Source organism: Pteropus vampyrus, unplaced genomic scaffold, assembly GCF_000151845.1.
Source record: "Pteropus vampyrus isolate Shadow unplaced genomic scaffold, Pvam_2.0 Scaffold43, whole genome shotgun sequence".
Taxonomy (NCBI): Eukaryota; Metazoa; Chordata; class Mammalia; order Chiroptera; family Pteropodidae; genus Pteropus; species Pteropus vampyrus.
Window position 1 is genome coordinate 7,886,622 of NW_011888824.1, and position 12,823 is coordinate 7,899,444.

Here is a 12,823-nt window from a genome sequence, read left to right on the forward strand (position 1 = left end):
AAGATGTATTTTTTTTTTTTAAATCCCTTTGTTAATGAATTACCTCTGCTTTTCCTGGAATCATGTTTGCATATTTTGACCTTTCTCATTCAAATATCAGGTTTTTTTCCCTCAGAATTTTGGCGGGTCTTGCTTGTCCATTTATGTTTAAGAAAGATATAGAAGAGCTGAGTGAGTTTCTGTCAAAGGTGTTTATTGCACTGGCAAGCTTTGTTTTAAGATGTGTGGGTCGGGAGCTGAACACTATAATTTGGGACTCCTAAGAGTTCCAACTCCCACACAAGCTGCCCTACTTCTTTCCAAGCAGTGTATTCAATTTCTATTGAGAAGAATGGCTGCTTTTTCTTCCTTTCTCCTTCCCTTCCTTCATCCTTTCCTGTCTCCTCCCTTCCTCCCTTCCTTTCTGCCTTCCTTCTCCCTTCCTCCCTCTCTTTCTCACTCTCATCTACCCTCCTCCACCCCCACCCCCATCCCCCTACTATCTCTAATTTTCATTTTCTTTGTATCTTTCACCCAGGCTTGTGATGAGGGTAAATGCTAGGCAGCTGGACCTACTGAGAAAAATGCTGGGTGAGAGAAGCGGGTGTGGAAGGAGATACCACGATTTCTCTGAAATCTTTCAATGACCCTCTCCATTTTTAACCCATACCTCACATATACCCTCCTCTTAAAGTCCTCAGTCCTTTGGATCCACTGGGTAGATTAGCTTCTACTATAGCCCTTTCTGTGTATATACTTTATAACATCTTTTTTACCTTACTTTATCAGTCACTAGTTCATCATCTACTTTCAGTCTTCCAAAAATTTTGTTGAAATCATTTGTTGATTTTCCTGCTTTCTATTCTTTTTCTCACTGTTGGTTTATACCATTTTTACATGTATTTCTACTGTCATATCCACTGAGTCTTGGGAAAGGAGGAGATAAACATAGGTACTCTTTCTTTTATCTTGAATACAGACAAAAATGGTCATTGTCATTCATATATTTATTTGCTCATTCAGGGTGTTTGTTAAGTTCTTCCTAACTCTATGCCATGTACCGAAAATATAACAATAAGCAAAAACAAAATATTTCTATGCTTATAGGGACACCAAAGAGGGCAGATAACTAAGGATAGTTTAGCCTAATCTCAGGGAGCAGATTCCCTGAGAAAGTGAATTTGAATTAAGATCCAAGGGATAACTGAGAATGAGGTAATTAGGTTAAAATTGGGTGGGAAGAAATGTTCCAGGAAAAAGCAATAGTATTTATAAAGTCCCAGACTTGGAAAAAAAGAATGCTGCTTACAGGAACTGAAAGAATTCTGGTATCTATAGCATGGAGGTCAAAGGGAAGAGGAAATGTGACGAGACAAATGAAGCAGGTATTGGCCAAATGAGACCGGTGAAATGGGCCTTCTTGGATAGATTCAAGACTAAAGTCTTAATCTGTTAGAGCACTGGGAGGCCACTGAAAGATTATAACAGGGTTTGGGGGATGAGGGTAATGTGAAGAGACTAGTCTGGCTGCTGTGTGGTGAATTGAATATGGGCATTATTGGCGAAGGGAGATGAGTTTGGAGGTTATGACACCTGCTCAGGTCAGAAGTGTTGGGTGTTTGAACTAGGGTTGCAGAGATGGAGATGGACAGAAGTGAACAAATTTGAAAGTTATTCAGAAGCCAGATCAGTGGTCTGGAAAATGTATTAGATTTGGAAAGAGACAGAGGCAGTTTTCAAGGATGACTTTCAAATTTCATGATGCCATAGACTAAACAAAGGAGATATGCTAGAGAACCACGTTTTGGGAGAAAAACATAATGGCTATGAACATACTGGATTGAAATGTCCTTGAGATATAAAACTAGAGATGCTGAGTTGGCCTTTGAATATGTAGATGTAAGATCTGCATTACCGATATGAATTTGGAGTCAATGGCACATAAGTATTAACTGAGACTTTATTTTTGAATGAGACTAATTAAGAAGAGAGAGCATATAGTTAGAAGAGATGGAATCATAGAGTTAGTTTTAGTCCTCATTAAGTGCTTTAAGTATAGCATAGAAAGAGGAAGGAGCCTCTTTTCATTTTTAAAATAATTGTGTTTTAAGTAATAATTGTTTTTAGAAAAGAAGTTATCTGCCATAAAGACAAAGTTACATGTTAATTATATTTACTCTTAGGAGGTTGTGTTACTATTAATTTAATTCACTTTGCTATATAATGCTATGAGGCCCAGAAATGTATGGTAAAAATGATTGATGATGTTTAATTAGTCTCTCTCTCTGTCTGTCTCTGTCTCTGTAACAAAACACTTAGGTTTGAAAGTTTTTGTAATCTACATTTCAGTTTTCCTGTCAGTAATACAGATTTTTCTTTTGGTATGGAGAATAAAAAAGAGAAAGATTGTTTTTATTGTTTAAACTATTCGTTGGTAACACAAGTGTTACATTTAATTTTAAATAATTAGACCTTGGTTTAATGTTAGAAGAAAATCTAGCTGTAGACTTTCCAATTTTCTAAGGGAAATTAGAGTTTAAATTATATTCAAGAAAAAATTGCAAGTATAAGTATTCCTGATAGATTCCAGTTGGCATCTGACTTTATTTAGATAAGATCAGAAGTCATATTCTAATAGGATTACATGAAAATCATTTCAAGTGAAAATAGTTTCTGTTTTATAGCTCTCATGGTGAGATTGTTCAGTCTGTCTCTATAACCAATACAAGTGTTTTGTTCAATGTAAATTTTAAATATTTCCTCTAGGTGGTGCACAAGGCACATTTACATTGGAAAGTCAAGAGGAAAATCCTAAAGCCTTTCTGTATTTTATTCTTCATCTGAATAAAACCAAGTCTCTTCTATCTATCTACTATAATTTACTAAGTCAGATAACATTATATCATATTTTTGAGATACTGGTATATATACTATAATTGAAGTATAGTAAAATGCAGTATAATTTTTTCTTAGTATTATTATGAAATTAAATTTTAACCCTCAATAAAGAATTTTGACATATCATATCTGTTTCTTCCAGTTATTTCAAGTGAATAATAAAAACCCAACTATCCAGACCATCACCAACCATACAACTATCAATGCAGAATGGAAAGTAGGTAGGTCTATATTCAAGAAGCTCCTGAAGGTATGTACTGCTGCCAGGCCTTCATATTCATTAAATAATTCCTGTTTTTCCCCTAACATCAGTGAAAGGTACAGGAAGTCTGAATGTAGTAGCATGTACAGTTTGGATTATCTTTCCTCTATGTTTGTTGCATAGGACAGGAGCCACCATAAGAATGCAGGGCAGGCTTTTTGCAGAAAATGGTACAGCAGTGGACTGATGGGCACTGGACTGATATAGCTGGATAGAATCACTTTTTAGGTGTTAATATACATTTTAATAATTTTTAAAACTATGTTGCTATTCTAAAGGAAGTAGTTATGTTCAAATAATTCTAAAGTCTTCCTTTCTTAAACCTGAATAATTGTTTAAGGTTGCATTTTTTTTCCCTTTCTTCTGAACGACTTATTGACCTAGAAATTTAAAACTACAGTACTTAATTAAAGTTTGAGTTTTTCAAATTATCACCTTCTTCATTCTCTTTTTATAATGTAGATAATGTGGTACAGATATTTTGTGAACAATCTACTTTTAGCAAATATTACCCTGATAAACATTTTTTGAGAACCCTAATATTCCAAGTTCTAGTATTTCAAGGAAGACTTTCCTAAATCGCACATACATAGTGCAGACAATAAGTAAAATAGCCCTGGAGTTCAGAGTTCTGTTGAGACCTCATGTAGGAAAGAAAGTCTCAAAACAGGCCTTGAAGGAATGGGAGGAGCCAAAGCTCAGGAGAAGAAATTCCTTCTTTCTCTTCTTTCTTTCTTCAATTTTTTCCTCCTCATTATCCCCCTGATAAATTTTAAATTATAAAAGAAATCCATGCCAATACAAAAGAAAGTTAGACAACATAAAACTTTATAATGTAAAAAATAAAATTCCTCCTCCTTGTCCCCAGATCTCACTAACATATTCCCTAGAGGTAGCCATTATTAACTTAGGTGTGGACATTCCCTGATGTTTTAATACATAAATATTTATATATTAAGTGCTATGTGATAAAACCATATGTCTGTTATGCAACTTATATTCTTTATTTTTCTGTTTATAAAAAGATTTATTAAGAAATTAAAGGATTATGTCACCATATTTTAGTAAATTTTAACTTTCTTTATACATCTATACCTTTCTTAAGGTACTAACAAATATTCAGCCTTCTAGTAAGAGTTGCACAATCTTTACACTCACTATTATATCGTATTTTCTGTGAATGCAGAGACAATGCCTATCTATTTTTTAAGTCTCTTAATTTTGAAATAATTATATATACACAAGAAGTGGCAAAGTTAGGTATGGGGAGGTCCCATGCACCCTTCACTTATCCTTTCCCAGTGTTAACATCACAGTAGTCCCCAACCTTTTTGGCACCAGGGACTAGTGCTCCTATGAGAAGCTAACGATTGATGATCTGAGGTGCAGCTGAGGCGGCGATACTAGAACTTGGGAACGGCTGCAAATACAGATGAAGGTTCACTCACTCTGCTGCTCACCTCCTGCTGTGAGGCTGGGTTCCTTACAAGCTGTAGACCTTTTCGGGTCTGTGGCCCAGGAGTTGGGGACCCCTGATCTATAGTACAGTATTAAAACTAGGAAATCGACATTGGTACAATCTGTAGTGCTTATTTAGATTTTATAGTTATACGTGCACCCATTTCTGTGTGTATGTATTTGTGTGTGTATAAGTCAATGAAATCTTATACACAGTTGTTCCTCCTACCCCTTATTTACAGTTTTTTGCTTTCTGTGGTTTCAGTTACCTGTGGTCAGCTGAGGTCCAATAATATTAAATGGAAAATTCCAGGAATAAATACTTTATAAGTTTTAAATTTCACGCCATTCTGAGTAGCATGATGAATGGTGCGCTAAAGTGGGCAGGATGTGAATCATCCCTTTGTGCGGCGTCTCCATGCTGTATACACCACCCTCCCAGTTTGTCACATAGTAGCTGCCATCTTTGTTATCAGATCGACTATGGTGCTTATTTTTCTTCATAATGGTCCCAAAGAGCAAGAGTAGTGATGCTGGCAATTCAGATATACCAAAGAAAAGCTGTAATGTGTTCCTTTAAGTGGAAAGGTGAAAGTTCTTAACATAATAAGGAAAGAAAAACAATCATATGCTGAGGTTGCTAAGAGCTATGTAAGAACAGATCATCTATCTGTGAAATTGTGAAGAAGGAAAAAGAAATTTGTGCTAGTTTTCCTGTCACACCTCAAACTGCAATGTCTATAGCCACAGTTCATGATAAGTGCTGTTTAGTTAAAATGGAAAAGGTATTAAATTTGTGGGTGGAAGATGTTACAGAAACTGATGGCAACGTGTTGAGCCAGGAAGCACTGAACCTATACAAAGACTTCTGCAAGGGATTCCCTGAAACGACTGACCCCAAGCCATCTGCTGCAAGTAAAGGATGGCTCTACAGATTCAGAAATATGTTTGGCATTTTATCATCTCATATTATCACAAGAAGAAGAAGGGTGAGTACAGTACAAGGTAATATTGAGAGAGAGGCCACATTCCTGTAATTTTTATTACAACATATTGTTTTAATTGTTCTATTTTATTATTCATTATTGTTGATAACCTCTTATTGTGCCTAACATAAATTAAAGTTTATCATAGGTATATATCTATAGGAAAAAATATAGTACACATAGAGTTCAATACAATCCACGGTTTCAGGTATCCACTGGGAATCTTGGAATGTTTCTCCTGTGGGTAAGAGGGACTGCTGCGTGTGTAGCTTCCTGCAGTTACCACCACAATTAAGATACAGAACTATTCTGTCACCACAAGGCTCCCTCCTGCTACTGCTTTACAGCTATACCTTCAATCCCTTACCCCTGGCAATACAGCTATACCTTCAATCCTTTATCCCTGGCAATCACTAACCTGTTTATCTCCATAATTTAATTTCATGAACATTCTATAAATTGAATGATACAGTTTTTAGCCTTTTGAGATTGCCTTTTTTTTAACTCAGCATAATTTCCTTGAGACTCATTGATGTTACTGCCACAACTTGTTTTTGCACTTGACATATTGTAAATATATTTCCATACATTAGAACATATAGCTCAATCATACAAATATATATATAAGTAATTTATAAAAGTTCAGTATGCCATTATATAGATGTATCATAATTTATTTAATTGATTATTTCTTATATGACATTTGGGTTGTTCTCTAGGTAGTATTTTTAATAGCACAACAATATTTAGTAAATAAATTTGTATATATATATATATATATATATATATATATTGTCTACTTGTGTATATATAGCACAACTTCATAGAGTTATAAGGAATGACTTTTAAATTTTTTATAGAAATAGCCCTCCAAATACTGAAGTAATTTTGTTGTCAATGAATTAGTGCCTATTTCCCCACCCCCTTATTAATCCTGAAAGGTATAAACCTTTTAAATTTTGTCTTTGCTGGAATAAAATTTTATTTCATTTTTTAAAGGAATGTGTATTTAGTTGTTAGTGAGGATAAGCCCATTTTTGTGTATTATTGATTGTTCATGTTTCAGTTAGGAGACAGAAATATAAACATATATTCAGGGAACAATGAGCATAGCAGTTCGGAGATTACTCTTTGATCTGGGGATGAGTAGAATATTAGATTAGAGATGTAGGGGCCAGATTATAACAAAAGCATGTGGAATTTAGTCTAAAGATAAAGGTGAGCCACTGAAAGGTTTGTGAGAAGTTAATATGCACTGTGTCAAATCTATTGTAATTGGAAAACTAAAAACAGAAATCCACGTTAAGTTGCTATTGTGGTCTTTTGAGGTCTAAAATGTTGAGGGCATAAGCTAGACATGATAGTAGTCCTGAAAAGATTTATGAGAGGAGCATTCTTAAAGAAGAATCAACAGAAGATACCAACTGTACAGATTCTGTGAAAGAGAGTGAACTCTAGATTGATGTCATGACCTGGGGGTGGGGTGGGGCGGGGCGGGAGAAATAATATACTTTCTAGAATACAGTTTGGGAAAACTGACTTGGATGCTAAGAACTGGATGGAGGTATATGATTTTGTTTTATTCATTATAAATCAAATGAGCAAATATTACTTGAGTGCTGACAACATGTTGGCATTATGTATGTGTGTTTATATACAGCAATGTTTTAGGAACTTAAGATTTCTGATATTTTGCACTAAAAAGTTTTAAAATACTTGAAATTTTTTTGGAGGGTGATGGGAAGAAAAGGGCAAGATGTGATTGTCATGGATTAAACAATTTATAAGAAAGTTAAGGGTTCCTAAGTCAGGCAGACCCAGGTTCCAGTTCTGACTTTACTTATTTCTTGCTTTGTGACCTTGGGCGATGTTCAACTCCTAAGCCTTAGTACCTTTCTTTCTAAAACAATAATAGTAATAGTAATTATCTCAAAGAACTGATAAATCAAATGAAATAGTCCCTGTAAGAGTCTTGCATATGTCCTTGCATGTAGTAAACATTCAATATTTTAATTATTATGTTTATAGTTATGATTGGATAGAATTGTATAAGTATTTTCAGTCCTACCTCTCTAATATCCCCTGAAGAGGATTCTGTCTGTGCTGTCTTAGCCTCTTTCCCTTAACTACCTTCCAAAAGGATTTTGACATTTCCAGAAAGGCAGAAAGGATTTTAGGTTGTATGTGATGTCACATGATGAGAACAGGTACAGATCTGGAAAGGGTAAATTTAGTGGGCTGATTCTTAGGGAAAAAAGTCACGGACATTCTAGATGACATCCCTGAGGAAGTCAGTGGTGGAGATTCAGGAGCATCAAGTGTGAAGGGAAATAAAAAAAGAACCAGGAGTAAGAGGAGGCAGCAAAAACATTTCTGGTTTAAGAAATTGGGATTTGGGGACTAAGAGTTTCTGGAAACTTTGGGGGAGGAAGAAAATTGGAGAGTAGAAAAGGATCCTACTATGTTGTTGTGGCCATGGTTTTAGATCTCCTTTTTATGTTCTTTGATGAATGTTAGTAAAGGATTTGGGTCAGAAAGCATACTTCCTGGTGTGTGTTGTATGCTACTGATGCTGCTGCTGGTACTGCCAGGCTGGTACTTGACACTGGAGTAATTGGCAAAGAACTTCCTCCATTGTCTTTCATCTGTGTACCACTAACTCATAACATAGTGCTTGGCACATAATATGTGCCCAGTAAGTGTTTGTAAAACTAAAAGAACAGCAATATCTGGTATAACCCTGCTTTATCATTTCTTTTAACAGTAGTACCATCATTTTTCAGGTCACCCCCCAAAAAATCATTGGGCATCATCTATGATGTTTCCTTCATTTTACCAGTCTGGTACTAATCTATTACCAAATCCCATCCATGGCTGTTCAATAAACTTTCCTTTACTGCTGCTGTAATTATGCTATTCCAGGAGTCACACTCAAATATCCACTTGGGTCAGGCAGGTCATAGAGCTGTTTGGTATTAGGCAATAGAGTGTTAGTTGGGCTTTTAGATCCAGAGAGATTTAGGCTTTAAAGAGGAGTACTATATAACATCCATGTGAACTTTTCCTCTTAGTTCACATTCAGTTAAGATAGACAAAAAAGGATCTAAATGTTAGTTTTATTATTGTCAGAGCTGTTGGGACACTTATCTTGGGTATGTGAAAAAAATACCGAGCCCCATAAATACCAAATCTAACAAATAGAGAGATTTTCCTACCCACAGGCCTGCCTGGACTCTGGCAGACCTCCTCCCCCAGGACACAGTTATAACATTTTAGTTGTGTTAAGGAGAGAGAATGATGTGTATGCTCTGGAGGGAAGTTGTTCCCCAAAAGGAGGAAAGTTGGAGAAGTATCTCAACTCTGCTCGTCTGGTTTGTATTCCCAAATTTGTCTATTGAATATACTGAATTTCCCCTATCTTTTATTCGCCACATTCCATGGCTTTAAATATTTTTGTTATTCTTAACTCATGAGATTTAATCAATTCAGCCTATAGTCAATCAGGAATGTGACTCTCCCTTCTTCAGAAGGACATGAACTTGAGACAGCTTCCCTCTTCATTAAACCTTTTCCCACCTATAAATTATTGAGCCTTCTACTACCACTAGTTGTCAGTATAGATTCAGCACCCTGAGGCTCTGAAATAAGTCAGAACAGTGTACTAATTAAGTTAACATTTTGTAACCGAGGCTGACCATGATGCCCAAAATCACGTCAGAATTTTGCAATGAGATCGAATATAAACCTTAAGATACTCTGGTAGTTAACTGCTATCAACACAGAGATGTCCCAAGATTGAATATAAATGCCTTCCAATTATAAAATTTCAGGGATAATCCAAAGATTTAAAGTCTCAAATCAAATGATATTGCTTAATTTAAATTAAAATCAAAGAACTTCAAGTCTTTCCCAATTTTTAATTCTCTCTCTGGTTACTGAGTTTTCTTTAGCTTTTGTGGCCAGGATTTCTTTTACGGAAATACACGTAGTTCCTTCAGTTATATCAGTTAAATCTTTCTTATCCTTGCCTTTAAAATGTCTCACGAGTTAGTAGAAAAAAAATCCAAGCACCAACCCCACACTTACCCAATTTAGAAAATGGGGCAATTCCAGTTTCTGAAAGCAGTGATCCCAACCAAGAATGTGTTCCCAGGATCATGTACTTGGTGTTGCCAGGTCCCAGTAATATTTGACAGAAGGAGGTTAGACGGAGATATTTTTCTCAGTTTATACTTGCTGTGATTTCTGTCCATGATTACAGTTCTTTCAAATCCATGACCAGGGAACCTGAAAGACTATCCCATGACCAGAATCGGGGCAGGCAATCTGTCTATGTACTCTGTATTTTTTTCCCCCAAGCTTTGAAGTTATGATGATGGCAACTTTGGCCCATGGGTCTCATTGGAGATGTTTTTCTTTTCCTTCTGCATATTTAAACCCTTCAATTTACATTTTCCCCCTTTAAATCATGTGCTTCTGGCACTCCAGAGCTTAATGACTGGACTCTGCTTAGAGATATCATCATCCAGTATTTTGTGAGCAAGCATTTTCAGCTCTGTACTTGTTCTTTTCTTTTAATATGAGTTGTTTCATTCCAAAAACCTGCTATTAGGAAAGTTTTCCCTAGTTCCTACCTGAGAATCACTCTTAATAGATTTCTGAATTGAAGTTCCTTTTGATGATTCTGAAAACTGTGTTCCTAGGGGCCTGCTGTTTAAGGCGTTATACTTAGTTTTTAAATATTTTAGATTTTGAGTAACTTTGTATTCTCCCACATCTTTTTCCTGTAGCTATAGGATATTTGTCTCATTTTTCTTTTCTCAACTGTTCTGTTCCATCCTAAGGGAAGCTCGATTTTACCTTTAATCAACTTCTTAAGTTGTTTCTTTCTTTAGCACTATTTGCTTGATCTAATTGGCTTTTTCCCTTAGATCCATTTTTTTTTTGTGTTTCTACCCTATTCCTGCAGATTATATGTAGATGCTATAGTGGGATAGTGGGATTCTGGGACTGGCAAAACCTTTGCTTGTCAAATATATCTTATCCAATTTATACGTTTTGAGTTTGACAATCTCACCTAGGAGATAATCTCCCATCAGACCAAGTTCTAACCCAAACTCTATTTGCTTTTGTTCTGCCTGGCTCTATTTTAGTATGTTCCATCTTTGCTTTGCCATTCTTTAGAGTCCTAATTTTACCCTTATTTTTGGTGTGCTTCTTTAAGTCACTATATCAATCTGAAACTCACCTAATAATTCTTGGAGTATTTTACTATGACATTCTGACTTTCTCAACTCAAGTCTATGAGATTTTAAATTTCTTAACAACTTTATATTGCTGTCCTAAATTTAAGGGGTTGTTCCCTAGCTACTTTTATAATGGACTTTATATTTACAGCTGAAGAAGCCACCTCTTAATAGTTTCCAGTATCCTGGCCTCCTTCTGAGAAATCATTCCTGTTTTCTGTGATTTTACTCTCTCTTAAATGTTGTTGGGCCCTCGTAGCCATTAGGTATCTTCCTTTTCTAATGCTCTTTTTGACAGGAAACAATCCTGAATGCATCTCTTTTTCCTTTTTACATGTTTCTATTCCAGCCTTCAGAATCCCATTTTCTCTATTGTATTTGTCTATTCTTTCTTCTGTATTTCAGTTTTTTCTTGTAACTATGTCTCTCTTCCTCCAGCTTAGTCTTTTATTTGTGTCCAAATTTTCATCTGCAAAATGAATTAGTAAAAGGAAATTTAAGTCATGTTTTAGAGAGCCTTTAATGCAAACTCTATCCTATAGATTTCGCTAATGTGGCTGCATATTAAAATTACCTGAGAAACTTTCAAAAAGCCAATGCTCAGGGCTCACTTCCAGAGATTATGAGTTCACTGATATGACACAGACGGGACATTGGTGTTTCAAATATCTTCCCAGGTGATTCTGATTCTCAAGAACAGTGAAGTCTGAAATTTTACTTTATTTGCTAGCTGAAAAGTTAGTTTGCCATAATTTCAAGGATGCTGGTATAAAACATGAAATTCCTTAGGTCAGAGATGAAGGACAGCTTATCTCTCATAGAAATATCAGTAGCCAGAGTATCATCATTTATGTGTGTGCATGTGCTGGTTCCTTGAGCCTTAATTCCCACAGAGTGGTATAAAGGAAACCAGATGACACCTGTACATATGGTAGGTTTTATTACAGGAGAGGATCCATGAGTTTAAGGGACCTGAATATTTTATACTAGAAAGTATCATGCCTACCTTTTACTCCAGAGAGAGAGACGCTATCTCTATTTTCTATATAGACATCCTTGAAAAGATAATCTGAAACAAAGGGCAGTAGTGCTTTGTTTCACATGACGAGAAAAAGATGATAGTTCTGTGGAAAACTGACTTTCAACAGAGTTGAAATCACTTCTGTAGAAAAAGGAGAATCCTAAAATTGTTTTAAGAAAAGATAAAAGGCAGAATAATAGCGTAGAAGCTATTACTATACTGATTCAGGCAAATGTTGGTCAGGTCTTGGCAGAAGGCAAGGATTGACACAAGGAGAAATTTTAAAGCAAAATTGATAAGCACTATTGATTATATGTGAGAGGAGGGAGATAGTAAGAATGGAATCCAATTTTCTTTGTGGGAAGGTTAATTTTGATTTCTTTAATAGATAAGGGCTATTCAGGTTATCACTTTCTTCTTGAGTGAGCTTTGGTAGTTTAGTTTATATTTTCAAGGAATTTATTCATTTTATTTAACTCGTTGAATTTATAAGCATAAACTTTTCCATTAGACAAGGATGGGATATATAATTTCCCATTGGTTTTAAACAGTTGAAAATATAGAAGATTTTGTTCTCCCTAAAGAAATAATATTTTCTTTTTTCCCCTCCCGCCCCTCCTCCCTCCCTCCCTTCTTTCCTTTCTTTTTGTCTTTTTAAAAAATTTTTCTTCACACAACTGTGAAAAAGCACCATGGCACAGGGAAGAATGCCTTTAATTTTGAAATTGTTCTGACCATCCATCAACAATTATTTATTGTTGTGTGCCTGGAGCTGTTTTAGGAGGTGAGAGTATATTAATGAGTTATATTAAGTCTGCCCTGATAAAGATAACATTTAAGTGAATGAAGATATGATTTGATCTCTGAACTCCACAGTTTCTTCATCTCTGCAATGGAATTTTCCTAATATAGCAGTATTGTGACTTAAAGGGGTAATGAATACTAAGTCACTGGCACATAATATGTACTCATG